The sequence below is a fragment of the Podarcis tiliguerta genome, assembly GCF_965153285.1.
Source record: "Podarcis tiliguerta genome assembly, chromosome: 5".
NCBI lineage: Eukaryota > Metazoa > Chordata > Lepidosauria > Squamata > Lacertidae > Podarcis > Podarcis tiliguerta.
In genome coordinates, this window is record NC_139538.1 from 60,591,908 (window position 1) to 60,616,823 (window position 24,916).

Here is a 24,916-nt window from a genome sequence, read left to right on the forward strand (position 1 = left end):
GTAGCAGTCTCCTAACAACTCTCAGCATCCTGAACAAACAACAGCTCCCAGAATTCTTTGGAGGAATCCATGACTGTTTAAAGTGGTTTCAAATGCATGGCTTTAAATTTGTGTTGTGATTGTGGCCTATGGTGCCCCTACGCGTGAACAGTTGGTGAAGGATTTTAGGCAGTCTAAACGTGACTTTTGTGAATGATGTGCAAATTCCAGAAACTCTAATAGTTGGTGATAAAGTGAGATTTGACTAGGAGGTCCTTATTACAAAGATATCTCAGGGTTGTGGTTGTTTTTAACCAGCTCTTGAAATATGTTTATGAATTTATATACAACAGACCATCCAAGTGTCCCTATTTTCCAGGGATACCCCAATTTTACAGAAGCCATCACAGTTTTTGATTTGATCACAGAAGGTCCTGCTTTTCCTTAGGACGTCCCTATTTTCACTGGAGAAATGTTGGAGGGTATGGAGTTATGGGACTCCAGAGCCAAGGAGATAAGTAACTATACAACCTTTAGAAGATAACTGAAGGCAGCCCTATATAGTTTTATTATGCTTTTAAAGTGGTACCTTGGGTTAAGTACTTAATTCGTTCCGGAGGTCCATTCTTAACCTGAAACTGTTCTTAACCTGAAGCACCACTTTAGCTAATGGGGCCTCCTGCTGCCACCACGCCGCTGGAACATGATTTCTGTTCTCATCCTGAAGCAAAGTTCTTAACCCGAGGTACTATTTCTGGGTTAGTGGAGTCTGTAAGTGTATGTAACCCGAGGTACCACTGTACAGTGGTTAAGTACTTAATTCGTTCCGGAGGTCTGTTCTTAACCTGAAACTGTTCTTAATTTGAAGCACCACTTTAGCTAATGGGGCCTCCTGTTGCCGCTGTGCCGCCAGAGCATGATTTCTGTTCTCATCCTGAAGCAAAGTTCTTAACCTGAAGCACTATTTCTGGGTTAGTGGAGTCTGTAACCTGAAGCATATGTTACCTGAAGCGTATGTAACCCAAGGTACCACTGTATATGTGTTGGAAGCCACCCAGAGTATCATCATCATCATTATTATGAAATAGGACATCCCTATTTTCATTGGAGAAATGTTGGAGGGTGTGTATACAGACTTTTCTAAATTTTTTGGTAAGCTGTTATGGGTATTTATTGCAGAAGACCAAGATATATTAAATGGCATTGTCATTATTGCTGCAATTATATACCCACTTATCTGGCTAGAACCAATACTTATTGAACTCTGTGGGGTTTTTTTCCTGGGTGGACATGCACAGGATTGCACCTTTCTTTCATTGAGCTCAGGGTAGTGTCTATGGCTCTTTGGCTCCTAGTTTGTCATCACAGCAGCCCTGTAAGAAAGGCGAAGGTCAGTAACTTTTTATCCAGCTAGTATTGAAGTGCTTTTAAGCACATCTTGATAGGGCAGATGATACTGTTTATCAGCTTGCTGTAGAAAGTTTCACGCAGCTGCTAAAGGCAAGGTGGGCTTTTCTCCAACTTGGCAGTGTTAGCTGCAAACTCTATCTGAAAGAAAGACCTACTGAACTTAGGAGAACTTTCTTCCGGACAAGATATGCACAGAATTGGGCTGGAGAGATTTTAAAGCAGTCAGAACTGCGAGGTCAAAACGTTAGTATATGATGGCTGCATATACAAAGACCACATAGGCAGAGAAGACTGCCTGGGATTTCAAGCTCCAAAGTGGAAACATGTAGGGACCCTCTGTAACATATGAAGTTGAGAATCATATAGTGCCCAAAATGATCAAGTTCAGTTCTCACGAAAGATGATTTTCAGAACTTAGCTCTGCAACTGTCCCTTCATGCTGTCTTGTGTGCATTGCAGGGTTTGTTTACTTGTTGGTGGTGACTTTAGACATATTAAAATTGTGTCCCTTGGAATGCTGGGGGTATTATTCAGCCAATAAGATGCTAAGCTTCCTCCACAGACACCTAAAGGGAAGGCAGAGGTTTCTTTTAGTACCCTTTTAAAAATTACCCCATAAAAGCGGCCCTACTGTTAGGCAGATTGAGGTGGCCACCTTGGGGGGCAGGTGCTGGGGGCAGAGGGTGCTGGGGCCAGGCTGCTCCTCCTGATCTCTTCCTTCTCTTGGAGGAGAGACCTGGGTGTGCCAGACATGCTGTCCTGTGCCCCATAAACTAGCATGCTGTCCTGAGGTGCAGGAGAAGATGTGATTCCTTCACTTTTGTGGGACAATTCAGGAAAAGGCCTCAAGCCTCCTAACCAGGTTGGGGAAACTGGGTCCCTTCAGACATTGTTACCCCTTCAGACAGACTTCAGACAGTACTCACACCCCAGATCCCTTTAACAGGGTACCCTTACTGAGGAGGGGCAGGAGAAGGCAACAACCTCCCCTCCAACCAAACGAAGGCTTACCCAGTGCCTAACCTCACAAAAGGGTTCATCAGCCCCAACCAGTATGGCCAAAATGGTCAGGGATGATGGGAACTGGAGTACAACATCTGGAGCACCACAAGTTTTCAAACCCTGACCTAAAGAAAGCTCAGATATTTTAAGTTGTTTTATTCTGCCCTTCTTCCAAGGAACTCAGAAAGACATATACTATATGCCACATATAGTTCTTCAAGTCACTTTTATATAATCCTGTGAGATTGGTTGGGCTTGCTTTATGGATGACTGGGAATATCTTAGACCACCACTCGAATGATTATAACCATAGGTAAAGGTAAAGGGACCATTAGGTCCATTCGTGACCGACTCTGGCGTTGCAGCGCTCATCTCGCTTTATTGGCCGAGGGAGCCGGCATACAGCTTCCGGGTTATGTGGCCAGCATGACTAAGCCGCTTCTGGCGAACCAGAGCAGTGCATGGAAACGCCGCTTACCTTCCCTGCTAGAGCAGTACCTATTTATCTATTTGCATTTTGACATGCTTTCAAACTGCTAGGTTGACAGGAGCAGGGACCAAGCAACGGGAGCTCATTCCGTCGCGGGGATTCGAACCGCTGACCTTCTGATTGGCAAGTCCTAGGCTCTGTGGTTTAACCCACAGCGCCACCCGCTATTATTTGGGGAAAGCTCGCACTTTTCTTAGCACTTCCAGGTGCCCCAATGTCTTACCTTTTGATTTCTGCTTGCAATGAACCAAATATTATAGGCTAATTGATTTTTTAAAAGCATGGCCTATCAGACTATACATTTTTTTGTGCTGCATAAGGATGACAAGGTAGTTAAAGGCGGGCCAAAGACTTTCAGCACTCCTGAATTTGTGCACCAAGACACCCAAGCCACAAAGTTCCCAGGAGAACAATATATCACACTGACACGGAATATTTTGGTTTATGGGTTCAAATAGGCCACAACTTTATTGATTACAGATGTGCATGGTTTTGCTTAGGCATTGGGGTGAAGCCAGGCTATATCTTGACTCCTGCCCATTTGCAGGGAGTCCATGGAAGGGTAAACCACTGATAGGGGATGCCCTATAACTTACATCAGATAGTGGCACCACCCCAAGAGGTCCCCGTAGGGGCTGTGACATGGCCCTAGCCCACGCCCAGGCTTCAGACAGTACTCACACCCTGGATCCCTTTAACAGGGTACTCTTACTGAGGAGGGGCAGGAGAAGGCAACAACCTCCCCTCCAACCAAACAAAGGCATGCCCAATGCCTAACCTCACAAAAGTTGTGACGATTGCTACTAGGTAGGTGGGAACCAAATGGCCAGTGCCAATTTGCCAAGTGTAAAAAATTCCTACCCGGCCACAACATATGGAGACTGACAATTGCCATAGCAAGGTCATCTCAGAGCAAAGCATGAAAAGAGGGTGGGTGGGCAGGGAGACCCAACGAAGAGGCAAGGAAGAGGGAGCTGGCTGGCTGCACCAAGATTAAATGGCTCACAGCCACACCCACCCTGCAAGCTGATTGGCTAGGGCTGTCCCTCAACACAGGTGAAGTGGCCGGCTGTTGCATAGGAGTGAGGTGGTGTATTTCCACCCCTATACCGGAAAACTATTGAGGCATGGTCGCCTGTGTGCAATGCCGCCCACTGATATAGAGGTGAGCAGATTTATTGAGGTCATGAGCAGGAAACAGGTTGTGCCCGCACTGCCAGCATACTAGGTCTTAAACTGAGTTAGACCCTCGGTCCATCAAGCTCAGTATTGTCAACACTGCCTGGTAAAATCTCTACAGGGTTTCAGGCAGGACTTTTCCAGCCCTACCTGAAGAAGCCAGGGTTTGAACCAGGGACTTTCTGCATGAGAAGCAAGTGCTCTAACATGGAGCTACAGCCCTTTCTCTTAAATCCAGGTAAGTGAATAGGAGTGCAAACCTAGACTATGGTAATTAGTCTTAGTTCATTAATTCATAGTTCAAGGGGCGAATCTCACCTGTATAGCACATGATCTTTAAAAGAAACCCTGGAGAAAACGAGACCTTTATTTTGTTTATGAGAAATGGAAGCCTAGCCAAAGGGGGGGAAATGTGTGTGTGTTTAGAAAGGGCTTCATATCTTTGTGTACATACAGTGTGAAATGTGAGGAGTTTACCAGCTTGAAACTGTTCTTTGTTACATGCTTATCAGAACATTGCTTTCTCACTCTGGTTTTCTGTTAGATCATCTAAAGCTGTGGAGGCATGGAATGCATAAACAAGTGATGCCCAGATCTCTTTGTAAGTAGCACAAATGCAGATGGCCCGGAAGCGCTGGGGGGAGAAAGCAAAACAAGCAAGGTATTGTGAATCTGAAGTGTAACAGCTAGAAGAATGCAAAAATATAATCTGTATTCTCTTCCATCTGCAATTTCTCCACTTGGCCCAGAGAAAGCCTGTACAAGAAAGGGGCAGACAAAAGAAAAGGGGAAGCTCAGCTGAACTGTGCTTTGAAAGAATCAGAAACATATTAAATGATCCCTGTGACAACGACAAGTTCCTATTAACTATGGGATGTACGGTATGTGACTCACTCCTCAATGCATATTCTGGCTAGGACAGTAGTTCCCAATTGGTGGCCTGGGGACCCAAAGGTGTGTTCATGGCACCAATCACATAGCAAAAACTACGATAGAGATATCAACATTTTCAAAAGTAGGGGGTCCATGGTTGGCTTTTGAAAAACAAGGGTTCTTAGTTAATTGGGAACCACTGGGTTAGGATGATCAGATGGATGGAATGGTGAGTTTCTTCTATTCTTTTAAATCCTCATCTATGGAAGAAGGCGTTTCAACAACTTTGGCTGGTCATGCAGCACTGTCAAAAATGGCACAATCTTACCTTGGCTCCTTTACACAACTGTAAAGGACACACAGAACCTAAGGTATCCCTGGCACTAGGGTTTTTTACACCTTGACTCATTGGGGGCATGGTCCGCTATGCAAGATCAGTACTGCATTGTGCACTGCATTGCACCAGCCTTCATAATAATAATAATAATTTTCAGGGAACTGCCATCGGCTCAGAGGCAAGAGATAGAAGGGCAGTTGTGTTACAGGGAGCCTCCGAAAAACTTGCGAAGCAGCTCCTCTTCTGGAGAGGAGGAAAGCCCCACCTCCAGTGGAGAAGAGGTGCAGGGACCAGAGGATGCTAGTGAGAGCCTTAACACTGCTCCTGAGGAAGCCGGAGAGGAGGGAAGCACGCCCTTGCCATCACCCATCCTGCGCAGTAGTCTGAGGCGCAGGGAGGGGTGGAAACGGTTGGGGGTAATGAAACTTTAATGTTGGGGGAGGTACAAAAAAAGGCCACTCCCAGATTCTGCTAGCGATTGAGTCAGACATGTACTTATGACGCTCTTCACTGTAAATAGTTTGCACCAAAATAAAGCCTGTAAAAGACAGGTTGGAGTCCTGCCTGGTTACTCTCGAGCAACCACAACAGCCATCTGACAATAATAATAATAATATGAGTGGCTTCCAGCATATTAAAAAAAAATAGTAAAACATTAAACCTTTAAATGCTTCCCTATACAGGGCTGCCTACAGATGCCTCTTAAAGGTTATAGAATTACTCATCTCCTTGACATCTGATGGGAGGGCGTTCCACAGGGTGGGCACCACTACCGAGGAGGCCCTCTGCCTGAATATTACAATTAAGGCTTCAAACAGCTTTCACAGCTCCTTACAGTGACAACTGCACCCTGTTGTCTGAGCTTAAGCAAGAGCCTTTTGTTACTTCTAGGTAACAAGTGTGTAGCCTGGCAAGACTATCCATCAGGCAGATGGGCCAGGAGGTGCTAGTGCTCTGCTCTACATCTCTAGGTAGGACTGGGAGAGACACATGCTTGAAACCTTGGAGAGCTGCTGCCAGTCAGGATAGACAGCGCTAAGCTAGATGGACCAGTGGTCTGACTCAGTAGAAGGCAGCTTCCTATGTTTCCGTGTTCCTATTCTAAAAGATGTTAGTGCCACCTCATCCCATCCGCTGCCAGCACAGAAATTGACCCAGCCACCATGCCCCACTGTTCTGAAGTAGAGAGAGCCTTCTTCCCCTTCCAGAGAGGTGTTATGTGTTTGGGGAAGGAAGTGCCATTCAGCAGCTTCTGGGCTAACCTTAAAGGCAGCCCCACACAGGGTGAACTATGATAATCCGGTCTTGAGGTTCATAGGTCACTGTGGCTTGGCCATCTGTGTCAAGGAACAGTTGTTGTTTGCACACCAGCAGAAGCTAAGAAAATGCACTACTTTCCACTGCAGCCACTTGAGGAGGGCTGATGGCAAAAGGTATTTTAAAGTAAATACCTTTACTTTAAAAGGTAAAGGTAAAGGACCCCTGGACAGTTAAGTCCAGTCAGAGGTGACTATGGGGTTGCAGTGTTAATCTTGCTTTCAGGTCGAGGGGGCCGGTGTTTGTCCACAGACAGCTTTCCGTGTCATGTGGCCAGCATGACAAAACCAATGGCACACCGTGATGGAAACTAGAGCGCACAGAAACGCCGTTTACCTTCCCACCGCAGCAGTACCTATTTATCAACTTGCACTGGCATGCTTTTGAACTGCTAGGTTGGCAGAAGCTGGGACAGAGCAACAGGAGCTCACCCTGTTGCAGGGTTTTGAACCACTGACCTTCTGATCAGCAAGCCCAAGAGAGCACTCCCAACCTGTGCACTTGCTCCATTTGGGGTGGCTGTAGTACAACATTGTCCAGAACAGGAAACCACAAGGCTTCCATTTCATCTTGCCAGGTTATGGCTGACCTGTCAGAAATGGATTTCTGGAGTGGATGGATGTTTCTCAGAACCCTTAAGATCATAAGTGCCATCCAGCAGAGACTATCTTTTACTTACTGTAGTTTGCTCCTCACCAAGCTACACTTCACAGCACCCTTACCACACTACATTTCCCAAGATTTTTTGGAAGAAGCCAGGTGCTTTAAGGCCAGCTGTGATTCCTACAAGGGGTTGGACTGCATGGCACTTGGGGTCCCTTCCAATTCTATCTTTCTTAGATACTACAGTTTTATAGTTATAGAACCAATGATGCATCTGTTAACTAATGACATATGCAAAATTTATTTTTGCTTATTTTTGGAAAAATTATTTGAGGGAAAATACATTGTAACCTTCATGGAAGCTGCAATTTTAATCCATAGAAGCTTAAATAAGGAGACTGTTTTTTTCCTTTTAACCTTATTTTGAAGGGGAGTTCTGTACAGAGGCGATTTAGCCTTCAAGAGAGAAATCTAAACTGGGGACCTTGATGAGAGAGGAAGAGTTCACATAGCCTTGATGCAAGTTACAGATATCAAACAGGTGGAGGAGGGCGGAAGACACGCAGGCGGAGGGAGAATTATCTTTTAGCTCTTGATGTGGGAGTATCAGGAAAATGAACCTTGGAGAAGGGAAAGCATCTGAGCGAAAACACAGTGACACAGCTGCAGAGTTATGGATACAGCAAAGCCAAAGGCCTGTAATTGATGAAGGTCACTTGCTTTGCAAGCTGTGTTTTCGTAAGCGATTGCTGAACATGTAGGCTCCAAAGGCAGTGGGAAAGAGCTTGCGCAGGGTCTAGCGGCTCAAATGGGGTTGGGGAAACTGTACCCCTTCAGATGGTCTTGGACTCCCATCAGCCCCACTCAGAATGGTCAAAGCTCAGGGATGATGGAAGTTGTAGTTCAACAACACCTGGGGGCTGCAGATTAGCCACCCCTGGGCTAAAAAGAGAGAGCCATGAACCAGGATGTCCCTGGGTAAAATCTCCCCTTCCCCATGAACACCAGGGACAAGCAGCAATGAGATCAACTCGGGGTGTCTTAAGTTGGATATCCATTTACCATGTCAATGCCCATGTACTTTTTACATGTATGATGCCATGCTCTTCTGTACCTTTGCTAGGAGCATCCAGGCACTTGTTCTTCCTCAGCACACAGGCACACACACACACATACACACACCGCCACTGCTGTACTGCTGCTTTTCCTGGGAATGACAACTAAACGGCAAATGTGATTCAATGCATGAAGCACATTGCAGTAAATAGAGATGCAGACATGCACACGCACATCCCAGCTCCACATATACTGTACTCTGATGGGGTCTGTGTTGGTGGTGAATGACCAGGAAAGGGATCTTGGCATTGTGGTGGATCGTTACGTAGATGCACATAGGGACTCAGCGTGCAGTAGCTGTGGAAAAACTGGAGTCACCCCAAAAGAAGGTATTGGAGCACCCCAAATTGTTTGCCCATGTGCACGCACCAAAGTAGGTCTACTTGAAAGCCAACCCATGAAGGTCTACATTGTTGCATACCCCTTATTTTTGTACAATAATAAGGTAGAATAGAAGACTGTCTAATCATAAAAGGGATGTTGGTGTGAGGGGGCTTGGCTGCCACTACAGTAGCAAAGGAAGGCAGGGCCGGAGGGCCAGGGTACACCGGAAGCTGGGGGCGGGGATTGTAGGGAGGCAGGGGAAGCTGCAGGGCTGGGAGTTGCTGGGAGTCCCAGGCGTTGCAGGAGGGAGGAGCCTCAAAAGTCCAGCAAAGGAAGTTTTGACGATATTTCCCTAAAATGCTCATCAGCTCTCCATCAAAGCTCTGCCCCAGGCGGAGTCCCGCACTTCTGAATTTGGGGGTCCCACACTTCTGAATTTGCCACCACTCTACTATCCATAAACGCCAGGTGTCCAATTGTGGCCCTAGTAAATAGGGAAACAAAAAGTGCTGTGAAAGAAGATACGTTTTTGTTTTTGTTCTTATAACTGTTGCCAAGGTCTTATTAATGACAAGATTCAACCTATTGGGTCATGCTGCAAATTAGGTGTAAAATGGAAGAAAAACAGGCGAGTGGGGAGAAACGAGTTAGTTTAGCTGGATGCGACGAGTGCATTTAAAATAACGATCAGAATGGCCAAAACTTCTGAAGAATAGGATCAAGCAGATAATGAGGGGAAAGTGTCATTAGGAAAATGTGATGAGAATTAAATTGCTTTTTAGCAACGGGCGTACTCTGGAAACAATTTAATACTCAACTGCAATTCCCACATGACAATCTATTCGCTTTATCTTGCTTGATCCTGCGTCTCAGGATGGTAATTTGAAAATGTCCTCAGCCCCTCTGATGTTTCCTGGACTGGATGTGAGATTTTAAAAGTTAAAAATGGAACGCAGCTGGTCCAAATAACAAAAGCACTTCCCTTTGAGCCTTTCTGATCCATAAATGCAGCAATGCTTCTGAATACCAGTTAGTGGAAACCATTGGAGGGGACAGTGCTTTTGTCCTCGGGTCCCGCTTGCGGGTTTCCCACAGCTTTCTGGTTGTCCACAGTAAGAACAGGAAGCTGGATTGATGGGCTACTGGCCTGACCAATAGGCCCTTCTTATGTTCTTAATAACAAATATGGTACAGTGGTGCCCCACAAGACGAATGCCTCGCAAGACGGAAAACCCGCAAGACGAAAGGGTTTTCCGTCTTCAGAGGCGCTTTGCAAGACGAATTTCCCTATGGGCTTGCTTCGCAAGACGAAAATTGACGAAAATTTTTGAGTTTTTTTCCCGCTCCCAAACCCCTTTTTCTGAAGCGCTAAGCTGCTAAAAGCCTTTTAGCAGCAAAACCGCTAATCCCTGAAGCCTTTAATAGCCATTAATAGCCCTTAAACTGTCAATAGCGCTAATAGCGCTAATCCGCTAATGGGCTTGCTTCGCAAGACGAAAAAACCGCAAGACGAAAAGACTCGCGGAACGGATTCTTTTTGTCTTGCGAGGCACCACTGTATAGGCAGAATATGGCTACCCTCAGATAGGTGAATGGACGTTCTGTTCCCAGAGACGAAATAGGCCTTCTCTCCCAAAAGCGTTGCTGATATCCAGGGCAAAAACTGGATGTTTTTAGTCACTGGAAGCCAGTGGCCACTTACAGAAAAGCAGCTTGGGGATTATTTAGCACTGACAAACAGCAAGACTCAACAGTGAGGATGCTCAGTCTCCCCCTTGCAGTACTATTACCTCTCCAAAAATGTGGGTTAAGGCTGTTGCGAGGAGGAACTACAACACGGTCTCTTGCTTTTCTGTGTCATAAGAAGCTTGTGCAGGGGTGGGGAACCTGTGGCTCTCCAGACAATGCTGGACTTCAACTCCCATCATCCCTAGCTATTTACTATGCTGGCTGGGACTGATGGGTGTTGAAGTCCAACAACAGCTGGAGCCCCACAGGTTCCCCATTCCTGACTTAGGATGGGCAGAGCTAGTTCCAGCTTTGAGGAGTCTCTGGGCAAAGCACCCTTTGATTTCACCTTCCTCCCCTGCAGGGCCCCGTTGGCGGTACTTTGCAATTATGGGTAGCAGAGACAGATTTAAGGCAGCATTACTAACAACTTCCAACTCACCCACCATTTATGTTTGTAATCAGAATTTCAGACAATTGCATTTTATGGCGGTTCCCTCCTTGTGAGAAGTGAGGTTACAGGGAACCAGACAGAGGGCCTTATCGGTAGTGGTGCCCGCCCTGTGGAACACCCTCCCTTCAGATGTGAAGGAAATAAGCAGCTATCCTATCTTTAAAAGACATCTGAAGGCAGCCCTGTTCAGGGAAGTTTTTAATATTTAATGCTGTACTGTTTTTAACACTTGATTGGGAGCTGCCTAGAGTGGCTGGGGAAACTCAGCCAGATGGTGCGGGGTATAAATAATAAATTATTATTATTATTATTATTATTATTATTATTATTATTATTATTACCCACCAAATCCATTTTCATCCTCTTTAACAGATTTCTTAATATGTTCTGCTATTTCCCACCTTAAACTTCAAACCCTGCTTTAGACTTCACATATGGAAAGGTTTCCAGTCCTCCTTAAAGGAATCTAAATTTGTGTCTCTTATCAGTGTCGTAGGTTTTGCCATCTCTGTGCACTCCAAGGTTTTCATCAGCTATTCTTCCTTTGAGGGTATTCCCTCATCCTTCCACTTCTGTGCATAGAGATTCCTTGTCGCTGTGGTTGCATACATAAATGCAGTTGAAGCTTTCTTTGACATAGTGAATTGAGCAGAACGGAAGGCAAAGAGGTGGGGGTGCTGAGTTTTGAGCTCGCATAGGGCACAGCTGAAATTTGAAAGATGGAAGTCCACCCCTGTGGGTAGCAGCTGTGCTAGGTGACTGGGCTTACTTGCCATTTTAATTTCCCCATTTTAATTTCCCACAATGGCTCACATAGAGCATCCAGGGGCACTGTGGGAAATAAAAATGGCAGCTAGATCCAGCAACATGGTGCTGCTTAGAGATTAGGAGGTTAGTTTAAACTTGGAGGTTAGGAGGTTTAGTTTAGTTAGGAGGTTGGAGGTTAGTTTAAAGGTGGATTATAGAGCTGATCTCTGTGATTGACCTGCCAGGTGCTGATATCACCCTGCAGTCAGATCAACTCAACTTGGGCTAAAAGGGTTTGAGTACACAGTCAGTCATGTGACTTCTCAGACAAAGGCTGTACTCCTCACCCTTCTTTCTTTTTTTTTTTTTACACTTCTGCTTATCTGGGAGTAAGACCAATTGAGCAGAATAGGACTTCTGAGTAAAAATGCCCAGGACTGCATTGCACATACTGGATAATAGCTGAAAGTTTCAGGTTTCTCTGTGTGAAAGTCAGCATCTCATTACAAGTTACCAACATCTAAACTCTGGGTAGTGGTTGTGTCCCATCATTTTCCTCTAGGGCTTTCGCCAATGCCATTTATTTATTTATTTATTAAAAAGAATCTTATGCTTATTATGTATTAATTTTCATTTACTGATAGCTGCTTTGAAGGCCTGTTAGGGCCATGAATATTTAAAATGAAAATAAATGAAAATAAAAGCAAACTAATGAAGAAATGCTAATCTTCCTGAAATGTCTTTCCTTTCCCTAAAGTACCTCCTACACTAGTTTGCATTCTGCAATACAGATACATCTGAAGCTGCCAGTGAAAATTCTCCTTCCCCCAATACGAAGCTACTTCAAGATTGAAAATAAGGGTGCTGGTCTTCGCAATCCCTGTGATCTGTCACACCTGTGGCTTATCTAGTGCGGACTAATACATAATTATGACATAGAGTTCAGATCATTTCAAAAGGGAGATGGCAAACTGTCCTGTTTTCAGACATGTTTATGGTGAACAGGATGACCTCTGTTTGTGTGTGTATATACCAAATTTTAATACACAGACGCATGCTCATAATTTTGATGCCCTCAGTAAACAATGCCCAACAGCCTTTTCTGTGCACAGATCTACACCACTAATTTTCCTCTCTTTCTCTGTATGTGTTAGTGGTTTTCAGATGATATGTGCACACCATAGCAAAAGAAAAATGGGCATATTGCAGGGCTGGCCCTATCATTAAAGTGAGTGAGGTGGCTCCCTCAGGCAGCTGAACTTGGTGTCATGAAAAGGCAGCAAATGGTTTGTTCCTCAACTTCTTGTTACTGAGTTTTTATTGCCAGGTTGGGAGAGAAGTGCTTGTGGATTTTCTGTCACAAAATAGCTTGAAGGGTCTTCTGTGCTGTACACCTTGACTTGTGGTGCTGATGGCACTATTTGCTGCTCTGCCTCAGACAGTGAAATGTATTGGGCCAGCCCCGGTAGGCCTAGTGTGTGAAGACTGGCACCACAAATAAGCAATGCACAAACCAGCAATTATATAATGTGAAGGTTGGGTCCAATGCTAATTGGTTCAGTTGCAACATAACCCTAGGCATGTCCACTCAGAGGTAAACTACTCTGAGTTCAAAGTTAATGCCATTTAATCCCAGGTAAATGGGTTGACTTAGATTGCAAAAACATCATGGCATAGTTTGAGGGAAGATCCGCAGGCCATGGGAGCAGATTCTAAAACTGCTAAAACCCAATAAATTCAGTTCATGCTTCATGGAGACTCATCCATGAATCATACACTGAATCTAAATGTCTCATAAACTGAGTCTAAATGTCCAAGTGGTGAGTATAGCCTTGATTCTTATTCAGTAACATGTGGTTTGAGAAGCTGTTCTCATAACAACTAACTATTTTTCTTTCTTTGAAGCAGATTGGGAATGTTGCAGTCTAAACTGGCAAGCTTGTATATATTTTTCTCAACTTTTCTCAGATTGTTGTCCCTGGCGCTATCTGTGTTGGCCTGCTTGCATTATCAGTTTCCCAGCGATTTCTGTCGAAAAGAGACAGGGCAATTAAAATTCCTCCTTGTATGAAGCTGCCTTTAAGAGTGCAGTTGAAGGCTAGAACTGCAAAAAGCTTGCTTGACACTATTTTTTATTGATTTATTGGTTCTGTATCCCATCCTCCTTCCTCTAGGATCCTAGGATCTAGGCTCACAGCAACCATAACATATTCTCAATCTGAAACAACAATTAAAATCATTATCAACAGTAAAATACAATGCAGCAGACATTACTGAACTCTTCTCCAAAGACCTGAACGAACAAATATGTTTCAAGTTGTTACCCGAATGACAGCAGTGTAGGAGACAGTTGGGTCTCCATATTGAAGGAATTCAGTAACCAGGGTGCCACCACTGCAAAAGCCCTGTGGGTACTGAGGAAAACACTCCTATAAGTACTTGGGTCCCAAGTAAATCAGAGTTTTGTACACCAGTATGAACATCTTTGGAGGTCTTTAAGAGAGGCTTGACAACCATATGTCAGGAGTGCTCTGATGGTGTTTCCTGCTTGGCAGGGGGTTGGACTCGATGGCCCTTGTGGTCTCTTCCAACTCTATGATTCTATGATTCTATGATCTTGAATTGGGTCTGGTAGCTCTCAGGAGATATGAGTGACTACAGAATTCATCATAAGGGAACTCCCAGACAATCCAGTTTGAGAGTTCCCATACGGCTGCAAAATTCTTTGTGTGATTTCAAGGTGCAGATTGTTTGCATATCTTCCCTGCTGGATCCAACCCAAGATTATATAGTCCAGCGTCCTGTTTTCCACAGTGACAAAGCAGAAGCCTATGAGGAGCCCAAATGCAGGACATGAGGACAGTAGCTGAGTGCCTATCTAGTAAAAAGGTTGAGGGGAAGAAAAGAAAAGACAAAAAGACGGTTTGCCCCATCATGCTGGGTGCTGATGTCAAGCCAGAAACCCACCATCCATATACAGTGGTACTGCGGGTTACATACACTTCAGGTTACAGACGCTTCAGGTTACAGACTCCACTAACCCAGAAATAGTACCTCGGGTTAAGAACTTTGCTTCAGGATGAGAACAGAAATTGTGCTCCGGCAGCGTGGCAGCAGCAGGAGGCCCCATTAGCTAAAGTGGTGCTTCAGGTTAAGAACAGTTTCAGGCTAAGTACGGACCTCCGGAACAAATTAAGTACTTAACCCAAGGTACCACTGTATTGGGGATGAACAATATTTTCAAAAGCAACTACAAAACTTTTTCTGACCCTCCCCCCACTCTCTCGTCCACCAAAAAGAATGATTCAACAGACATACACGGGTTATTGTCACGCCCAAATGCACATGCATATTTTAGATATGCTTCTAGGAACTAATGTCAGAGACTTCAGCTCGAAATGTTGCAACACCTTGAAAAATGGGTGTGACCAGCAATCAGAGCAGGCCACATGTGTGCGCTGCAGGGATTAAGTCTCTACAATACAATCTCCAAACATCTGGGAGCTACGGTGCATGCTGAGCCATAATGATCTCTCCTATGAGCATCAGTGCCGATGCCCTTGACTCCCCAGGGGAAAGACTCTGATGTCGATACAGTTCCAATCATTCCGAAGCATTTCCCTCCAGCTGTTAAATGATTTGTTACCCATTTCTGAAATGTTAACACCAGATATGTTGCAAGACTGCGGGTTATGATGAAAAACACCGACCTCGATGACAAATCTGACACATGCGTCGCAAGAGATGGAGGCCCCATTATCCACTTTTTCATAAGCGCAAGATTAAGAAAGGTTTGAAATTCGAGTGGACTTAAAATATAGCTGGGAAGGGACAGATAAGACAGCAATCTCCCTTGAGGCTTTCACCTACTTCTTCTCCTTCTGAGCTTCAAGCTACCCCTTAATGTTTGGGGCTTAATCTTTAATGTGCTTTAGACTCCAGACAGAATGAAGTCCCTGTTCTGTGCAAGATAAAACCCAATTCCACACTAAGAGCAGCTAAATTGACTATATGCAGGTGCACAATTGTGCATCTCTTGAGAGGAATGAAAAGCAGGGGAAAAGGAAGGATGACACAGAAATCGACTGCTCACTTGCCATAGAACAGCCCACGCCACTGCAATGCTCAAAACATTATTTGTGTGTGTGTGTGTGTATGTGCACACACACACACACACACACACACACACACACACACAATATGAGCTTTGAAGGCTCAGAAGACCAGACTCAAATATTTTGCAGGCGGGTCACATGTGGCATAATTTAAGTCCTGCTCAAAACAGAAGCAAGTTAAGTGAGAATTGCAGTCTGTGGCCTTGGAGGTACTTGGTCCATGTGGGACGAAGCAGGGGAAAACTAGACTTTTCTGAGGTCTTGCATCCGTCTGGCCTTTGCCAACTCCCTTGCTTCACCTCTGTGTGGCACCCCAAGCCATTCCAGAAGGTCCCCTCTACCCTAAGGTTTGGAGGTGCAGTGGGAGTACGGTAGAGAGGAAGAGAGAGGAAAACCCTGTTTAGTGAGTGGGGTTCCATTCATGAGAAATAAGGCCCAAGCCATTGTCTTTGCTGCAGGCAATCTCTGTGCATACAAAAGAGTGGGTGGCCCACCAGCAAATCTCAATTTCACTGGAAGATCATCAGGGTTTTTTTTGCCACATACATTCCCTGCAAATAGTCTGGGCTGAAGTACGGATCCTCTCCATCTTGCCCTGAGAATCATCCTTAGACCCTACACAGGTGGATCAATAGCCATCAGTGGGATGGAGCTGCTCTTGTGGTGCTCTGAAAATGGTCAGGTCTGCTTTCCTGACACCAATACAATGTCCATTTGTTTATTTATCTTGCCATTATATCCTGCCTTTCTACATCCACTCCCCAGCCAACCCCCATCCCTCCAGGCTGTAGCTCTCTCTGACTGTGTGTTGCACTCCTCTTGGTTGTTTTTTTCCTGCCGAAATGGTGTCCTTGAGCCCTGATAATGCCTCTTGGTTGCCTGGAGAACAGAGAGGAGTGAGTGAATGTGTTTTAAAAAAACTGCTTGGGTAAAATTAACATTCACTGCTCTGCCCCCTTTGCATCTGGCCCTGGAGACCACTGGATTGTGGCCCCCAAAAGGGAATGTGGCCTTCCGGTTGAAAATGGTTCCCTATCCTTGATGTGAAGGCAAAGCGCTCTGCACAAGCTTTAAAAAGCAAATGTGGCTCCCTGCCCTCTTCCTAAGCACAGGCTGATCCTCTCGCTGCAGTAACACAAGCTTCTGCTTATGTAATTTCAAGCGGAAACAGTGGTGTTGGGTCGGATGCTGTGACACAAGCTTTCAAAAACATTTGCGTTTTTTTTTTAAGGTTTCTGCTAATCAGCAACACATTAACACTTAGTTGGGCATGACTTCTGTCACTGATGGGTCACAAAGAAATTTAGCTGGCTGATCCTTGACCCATCGGTCCCTGGAATTGTAATGCTTGGGGGTTTTCTGGTTCTTGTTTTTTTTTTTAAAAAAAAAATGCTTTCCAAATTAATGGTTTTGAAATGAATTCGTGCTGAAAAGTGTATTTAGAATGGGGGTTTCATTTTTTGCATTCTGCTGAAATGCTTATAACAAATGGGAAATTAGTGAAATAATGGGTTCATGGCATGATTCTCTCTCTCTCTCTCTCTCTCTCTCTCTCTCTCTCTCACACACACACACACACACACACACTGGGATAAGGAATTTAATTACATTGTATTGGAGGTGAGAACTTGGCTTTAGGGTCCTGTTTTGTTATTATCTTGGATATGGGTTTTCCCCCTCTCTAAAGTTCTCCAGCTGATACTAAGAAATCAATCAGTTGTGATGGACTGGTGGGCAGCTCACAAGACAATGGCCTGGAGACAAGAAAGGTCAAGGCTGAAATTATTTTTTGGCAGCTGATACATTTCTTCTTTACCAAACAGTATAAAAGGTAGCTCGGCAAAGCAACACGAGTCATTACTTCTGAAACGACTGTGGAATATTTGCCTACATTGTAAATGCTTGCACATAATTTATTTGTGGTGGTTTGTCAACTTCACCTTTTCTCCAAAGATCTCAGGATGGCATTCATGGCTCCTCCACTCTATCATCACAATGGCCCTGTGATGCTGACATGGGACCTGGCTGGAGGACTGGACTAAGCAATGGAGGGCAGTAAACAAAATGGTGGCATTGGCACTGTGGAAGCAGCAGCAGATTGGCTGAGGAGGTGCCAGTCTGCCACCCCCTTCCGATCTACCACCTGAGACATAGGGCTCAGCTTGGTTAATGAGATAACTGGACCCATCTCAACTTAATCTACCTGAGTGGATTGTTTTTATGATAATGGGGGGGGGGCCCACAAATATCTAGCTCTGGGCTCCTTGAAAGAAGGACAGCATAAAAATGGGCTCAAAATTGGTTCCAGTCAGGGTAATATTAAAAATACCCTCAATATATATTATAGCAAACTGATGCCTTGAAAGGAAAGAGCCAACTGCCTTTTGATTACAAAAGCTTCCCTGCTTACTTGGTGGAATAACCATTCCCTACTTACTACTGGCAACCACTAAGGAGGTGGCTGTTTCAATCCTGTTAAAGTTAGCAGGAATGCTCCATTATTCAATTTGATTCTATTCCACAGAACATCTCATAAACATGGTCAATAAACACAGGGAACTATTCGGCAAGAGCTACTTGGAAGTTGCAGCAGGTTTGTTGAAATCAGTGAGACAGAAGTGTCCAGTTAAATGCCTACGTAAGCCCCACTGACATCAATGCAACTGAAGCCTGTTTCTCACATCATAGGTCCAGATTGGTTCCTGTTTGTCTGCAGCCCGTGGCGTTTGGTAACTTAACAATATAGAAACCACACAGATAGGTCATGAGAGTGAGGGAGTTTGTGGCAGTGGGTGAGTGAATGTATGGGGGTGTGGAATTTGTATGCATCTTGAGTGTGTGGAAGTCTATTGGGTGAGTGCAATCATATTTTATTTTATGGATGCGGAGGTTTTATTTTATATACTGTATTTAACTTTTATTGAGTTTAATTTTTGTTTGATCTTCTTTTTAGACCTTTTCTGATGAAAAACATTATATAAATACTTGAAATACTACTACTACTGTTGTTGTTTACTTGTTTAGTCGTGTCCGACTCTTCATGACCCCATGGACCAGAGCACGCCAGGCACTCCTGTCTTCCACTGCCTCCCGCAGTTTGGTCAAACTCATGCTGGTAGCTTTGAGAACACTGTCCAACCATCTTGTCTTCTGTCGCCCCCTTCTCCTTGTGCCCTCCATCTTTCCCAACATCAGGGTCTTTTCCAGGGAGTCTTCTCTTCTCATGAGGTGGCCAAAGTATTGGAGCCTCAGCTTCAGGATCTGTCCTTCCAGTGAGCACTCAGGGCTGATTTCCTTAAGAATGGATAGGTAATAATAGATAATTGGCGCTTGCAAAATTGAGACCACTGTTTCATATTACGACTGTTATATGAAGCATTTCTTGAACATGTCCTACAGCACTAGATGGCAGTATTACCTAACTAAAACAGATATTTTCCCTTAGAGTTTATTGTCAAAGATGGAACCTTATCATAATTTACTGTCTTTCAACCATTATTTAACAAGAAGACAGAAACAAGGAATTCGTTGAATCACTTTGCTCTGAAGTCTGGGAACGTTACTGACCACATCCTGAGAATTCAGCCTTGATCGAACTGCCTCATTAACTTTAGCAAGATGTCTGAAAACTGAGAATTTGGGGTGGGGTGGGGAAAACATTCCTTTCTCTGTAAGTTTAAACTGAATACAACATGAGATATTAGATGTAGTGGAATGGGGACAGTATAGGATAAGTTATAGACAGGTACATGCCATGTGCATTGATTACTTACGTACAAGTAATACATCAAAATAAAAAGCACTTGCTGCTATCAATAATAAGGTGTTTCTCATTCACTTCGTTGGTGAATAATGAAGCCAAAATGGAGACAACAACAATAACACACGTAGAGTTTGTTTTTTAACAAGTAGATCAAGCTGCCAAAAAAACCCAAAAGTCTAGCTTTCCTCCTGTCGATAGCACTCTTGCCAACAAGATGTTTGTAGCTGAGTAAAGATAATGGGTGCCACTACCTCATTTTGCCTGGTACTGTTCCTGTGCCTTTTTGGATGCAGTATAAACTTTGCAGGAGAAGCTTGCCCAGAGTGGAGATAAGTCACAAAAAATGGCTGGATTTCTGTGTGCCAGGTCAGGAAAGGGGAACCAGGTAGCAACCCTGATAGAGGATCTGCTTTGCATGCAGAAGGTCCCAGGTTCAGTCCCCAGCATCTGCAGGCAAGATTGGGAGAGGCTCTGTGTCTGAAACCCTGGAAAGTCATTGCCAGTCAACGTTACTGAATGATATGGACCAATGGTCTGACCTGGTATTTTATTTATTCTGAACTACTCCTAGACTGCTTTAATATTTTTAAGTTCCAAAGTGGTATACAAAGAAGCAAAAACAGACCATGAATAATATAACCAGTTTAAAAATAATATAATACACAGTTCCAGACTTTCTGCCGTGACCAATCTACCTGTCCTATATCATTACTTTGATAATGCATGAGTAAATAAAAAGGTCTTTAGCATATGTTGGAAACATGAAATCATCCAAGGAGAATGTTTTGCATGACCTCTTCAGATGATCTCACTGTCTAGGCAACTCTTTATGGGAGAAGGTCTGTCTCTCAGGTGTCTCTCAGGCCTACCATTCTCAGGTGTAGACAATGGCGAATTTACTTATGTCTTGCTTGAGTCAGGCTATGAGAACAGGTAGTTTAAGATCTGTGAGCTTGCTGGTTGATGATAAGGGTTCTCACAGCTTCCATCTCCAGATATCCCACCACATGGCTGGCCTGGAACAGGCTTAATCTATCAGGTAGAAAGAGCTGAAGATTTGCTCACCCCCTGTCAGGTAGATCCTATCCATACCTTTCTTCCAGAGACTACCTGAAAAGGAAGTGGAATTGGTGGGAATATTAGGATCAGACATGGTCTACTGGGAGGTTATTTCCAGGGCAAGGGCAGAATTTATTTAGAATGCATGGACTTGGAATGAGCTTGCCTCCAGTGGACCTACCATACTAGCAGCCCATTTTCTGATACCCCTTTGTCCATAATAACTTCTTCCTAGTTTTACTGTAAAATGTTGAACTTTGACATTTGAAGATAGAATCCTCATGCTGTTCCAGGTAACATATTATAAATGAAGCTTTAGAAGCATCCAGATGCACAGTGGAAGTATATAGACTTGTCAATCAATATCTATTCCTGCCAGGGTCATTGTTGTTCATCTCACCATCACCACCACCTCAGCTTAAATGATCAAGGAACAGCATCTTCCCTTATCGTTTTTGTTTTCTTTCCATTTCTTTCATTTTATTTGTCCACTAATTTTTTTTGATAAAATATGAATATTAATAAATCTTTCCAACAGCCCATTTCCTTCTTTAGATACTAATAATCACTATGATGAGTAGTCAGATCTAGCCACAGTGATGTCTGCCTTATGTCCAAGTCAGATAAGAAATGCACCCTTGAAGATGGTTTGAAAATTGTAGCTGGTACAGAATGCGGTAGCTCAAACACGTTTGTGAGTTGTGCACTCATTCTACCAATCTTCACCAACCTGGTGCCTTCCTGATGTTTTGGACTACAATTCCCACCAGCCCCAGTCAGTAGTCCAAAACATTGGAAGGGTACCATGATGGTGAACGCTGTATTCTACCTATTCTGTATTGGTTATTTTGGCTGCCTAGTCATTGACTTGCAACTATTGATTGGCTGAAAGTTGAAGGTGCTGGTTTTTTACTTTTGCCCTGAACAGTTTGGAACCAGGTTATACAAAGGACCACCTACACCTATTTGAGTCTTTCTCAGTGATGGCCCCACACATTTGAACTCCCTCTGTAGAGAAATATGTACAGTATGGTCTGATCAGTGCTGATCTCTCTCTCTCTCTCTCTCTCTCTCTCTCTCTCTCTCTGTGTGTGTGTGTACAGTGCTTTTTTCTTTTAAAAAAAAGTACTCTCATTTTGACTCAAGAAAATCACAATTTTATAGTTCTAATCAGGAAAAATAAATACAGTAGACAAAAGTACAAAGATTCACAAAATGTTTCAGGGTATGCACACCTCTGTGCTCCCCCAGAAAAAAAGCACTGTATATATATATATATATATATATATATATATATATATATACTTTTTTATTCCTGTGTTTTGCTAAATTGGGCTGTACTTAAAGAATAAGTAAATTAGCTGTCATGCTGACATGAATGACTGCATTTTTAATATGATGTGCTTTAGAGACTTGTAAGTACAGTGTCACCTCGGTTTAAGAGCGATTTGGTTTACAAGCTCTGCAAAACCGGAAATAGTGTCTTGGTTTGAGAACTTTACCTCCGTCTACGAACAGAAGCCGAACGGTGGAAGGGCACTGGCGGCGGGAGGCCTCATTAGGGAAAGCGCACCTCAGTTTAAGAACTGATTTGGTTTAAGAATGGACTTCAGGAACGGATTAAGTTCGTAAACCGAGGTACCACTGTATTAGGACATTGCACCCTGAAAAGCAAGTTGCACATCTTTTAAACAAATAAATAAAGGTATAGACTCTGCTGGGATCTTCGGGCAGTAATCCATGCTGATCTGTAGAGTGTTTATGTAGCTGTGACCAAGGGAGGTAGGGCACATTTTGTTCCTAAGGATGGCTTCTCCCCCTCACACCGAATTATTATTAATAGTACATTTTTTATACTCCACCTTTTTCCTGGACACGGCAGCTGTTTCTGCACTATCACAGATTATGTTGGACACCCAAAGAACTGCAGGGCTATGGGTGTGCTGCGATCATGGGCTTCTATACTTATTCATTGGGGAGCAGAAAGGCAATTTGAAGCAATTTTGCTCAGCAAACTCATAGTATAATACCAGAAGAAGACAGGAGACCATTAGTTACTGTCTCAAACCCTTAGGGGCATCTCGGAGAATTTTCTTCCTTTCTTTTTCTTTTTCTTGTCTGACTGAACTAATAACATTTGGAAAGGCAAAAAGGAAGGTCAGCTCCTGCCCTCAGCTGCAATATAAAATGCTCCTTATCAGTGAAAAATGGCCAAGCAAATACCTCTGGCTATTAACTACTCAGGGTTGCATTATGTCTTGCTACCACTAATGATCTCTCCTCTTCAACTTAAATCTTTAATGTTTTATATATATATATACATAAAAAACCCTCTGTCTTAACTTCAGTTGCATTGGAGACTACCGTGGATGCTACATTTTTAATCAGTTATTCTCCCTATGAGTAAAAGACCCGCCTGTCAAGAGTATAAATTATAGCTCAGGAGAAGTCCAGGACATAATTAATGCCTTCTTATGAGAGAGGGAAGAGTTCCAGCCACTATGAAAGAGGCAGTTGTTCAGAAAGATTTTTTTGGATCATAATTATTGGCCAGTCACAAATCTGTCCTCCTTGGTATTTGAGGTAGCACTAGCCATGGTACAACTCTAGATGATTTTGGATGACATGATTTGTTTGGACCCATTCCAATCCAGTTTCAGGCTTGGTTTTGGCACAGAAATAGTCTTGATCATCCTGAAGGAGAGAGAGTTGATTCTATTAGACCTCTTGGTGGCTTTTGATGCCATTGATCATAGAACCTTTCTGGACTTATCTGGGAGCATGAACATTGGCCCTGACAATGGGAAATCATTCTCAGTTTCACCTCAGCGCCCAAGATTCAGCGCTGGCTACATGTTTTCAGATCTATGCCTCCTCATTGCAACAAGGGCAGACCACCTTATTTATTTTCCTTATTCTTACATGCCAACCCCCACCTTTCTCCTCTCATGGAAAAAAGGCAACATGTATGTGGTATGTTGTGAACTGCCCTGAGACCTGTGGGTATAGGACAGTATCCAAATTTATAATAATAATAATAATAATAATAATAATAATAATAATAATAATAAAAAATGTACCCTGGTGGTTACTAATCCAGGCATTTACTATAGACCTCCTTAGTTTCATCAAGGTGATGGACCCATGTGCCTTCTGACATATTCTGGGACTTTGATGGTTTTCTTTTAACCGTTTCCTCTCTTCCCACTTTTCTTATAAAGCAGTTGGCACAATGTTTTTGCTGTATACCATCAGGTGTGCTGGTTGACTATTTGCAGCTGGGGAGAGAGGAGTGGCTGGAGATGGACTACACCAGGGGTCAGCAAACTTTTTCAGCAGGTGGCCGGTCCACTGTCCCTCAGACCTTGTGTGGGGCCAGACTATATTTTGAAGGGGGGGGGAATGAATGAAGTCCTATGCCCCACAAATAACCCAGAGATGCATTTTAAATAAAAGCACACATTCTACTCATGTAAAAACACACTGATTCCCAGACCATCCACGGGCCATATTTAGAAGGTGATTGGGCTGGATCCAGCCCCCGGGCCTTAGTTTGCCTACCCATGGACTACACTGAGCCTTATCTTGAGAGTGGAACAGCTTCTGGTAAAAGTTTATAACAGCTCTCCCTTCTGTGAGTCATGTGGGGTTGTGGGGATGTGGGTGGCACTGTGGTCTAAACCACTGAGCCTCTTGGGCTTGCCAATCAGAAGGTCGGCAGTTCCCAGTTCCTGCCAATATAGCAGTTCGAAAGCACACCAGTGCAAGTAGATAAATAGGTACCACTGCGGTGGGAAGGTAAACTGTGTTTCTGTGCGCTCTGGTTTCCATCATGGTGTCCATTTGCGCCAGAAATGGTTTTGTCATGCTGGCCACATGACCTGGAAAGCTGTCTGTGGACAAACGCCGGCTCCCTCAGCCTGAAAGTGAGGGTTGCCTTTGACTGGGCTTAACCGCCCATGAGTCCTTTACCTTTTACCTTTAGCTAACTCAGAAGAGATTTGCCCCTCTGGGATATCACTTCGGAGACTAACAGGGAGTCACACTCCCCCCCGATGCCACCCATTGGGAACTGGAATATTGGCCAGCTTCTGAGAGAGGGACAGGCCTGAGACCCTGACCTAGGAGAGTGACTCTCTGTGAGAAGTTGGGTATGTGTGGCATCCCCTGAAATTAGAGATAAGGAGACGCATGAGACTAATTAGCTAATATCTTCTGACTGAGCAGTGGGTGGGATCCATTTGACCATTGGCTCTTATTTACTACCAGTGGCCCTAATTATTGGATTTTAGTCAGTCTGGAATAGAATTAATGCTGCTCGCACTATGGCCCCTTAATCTTTATTAATTGTTCCGTGCTGAAAAGCTGGCACTCTATACTCGAGTGTATTGGAAACCAGGCACTCAATGCTTAACGGCAA

The 24,916-nt window shown here is 44.0% G+C and overlaps 1 long non-coding RNA gene across 1 annotated transcript in view; it reads left to right on the top strand.

Moving 5' to 3' along the window:
* Positions 1–4,073: 4,073 nt before the first annotated feature.
* LOC310678965 overlaps positions 4,074–24,916 on the top strand; it is a 39,641-nt gene continuing 18,798 nt past the window's right edge. Inside the window, exons 1-2 of the long non-coding RNA XR_014512067.1 lie at positions 4,074–4,298; positions 4,605–4,721. This is a non-coding gene — a long non-coding RNA (uncharacterized lncRNA). The remainder of the gene's footprint in view (positions 4,299–4,604; positions 4,722–24,916) is intronic.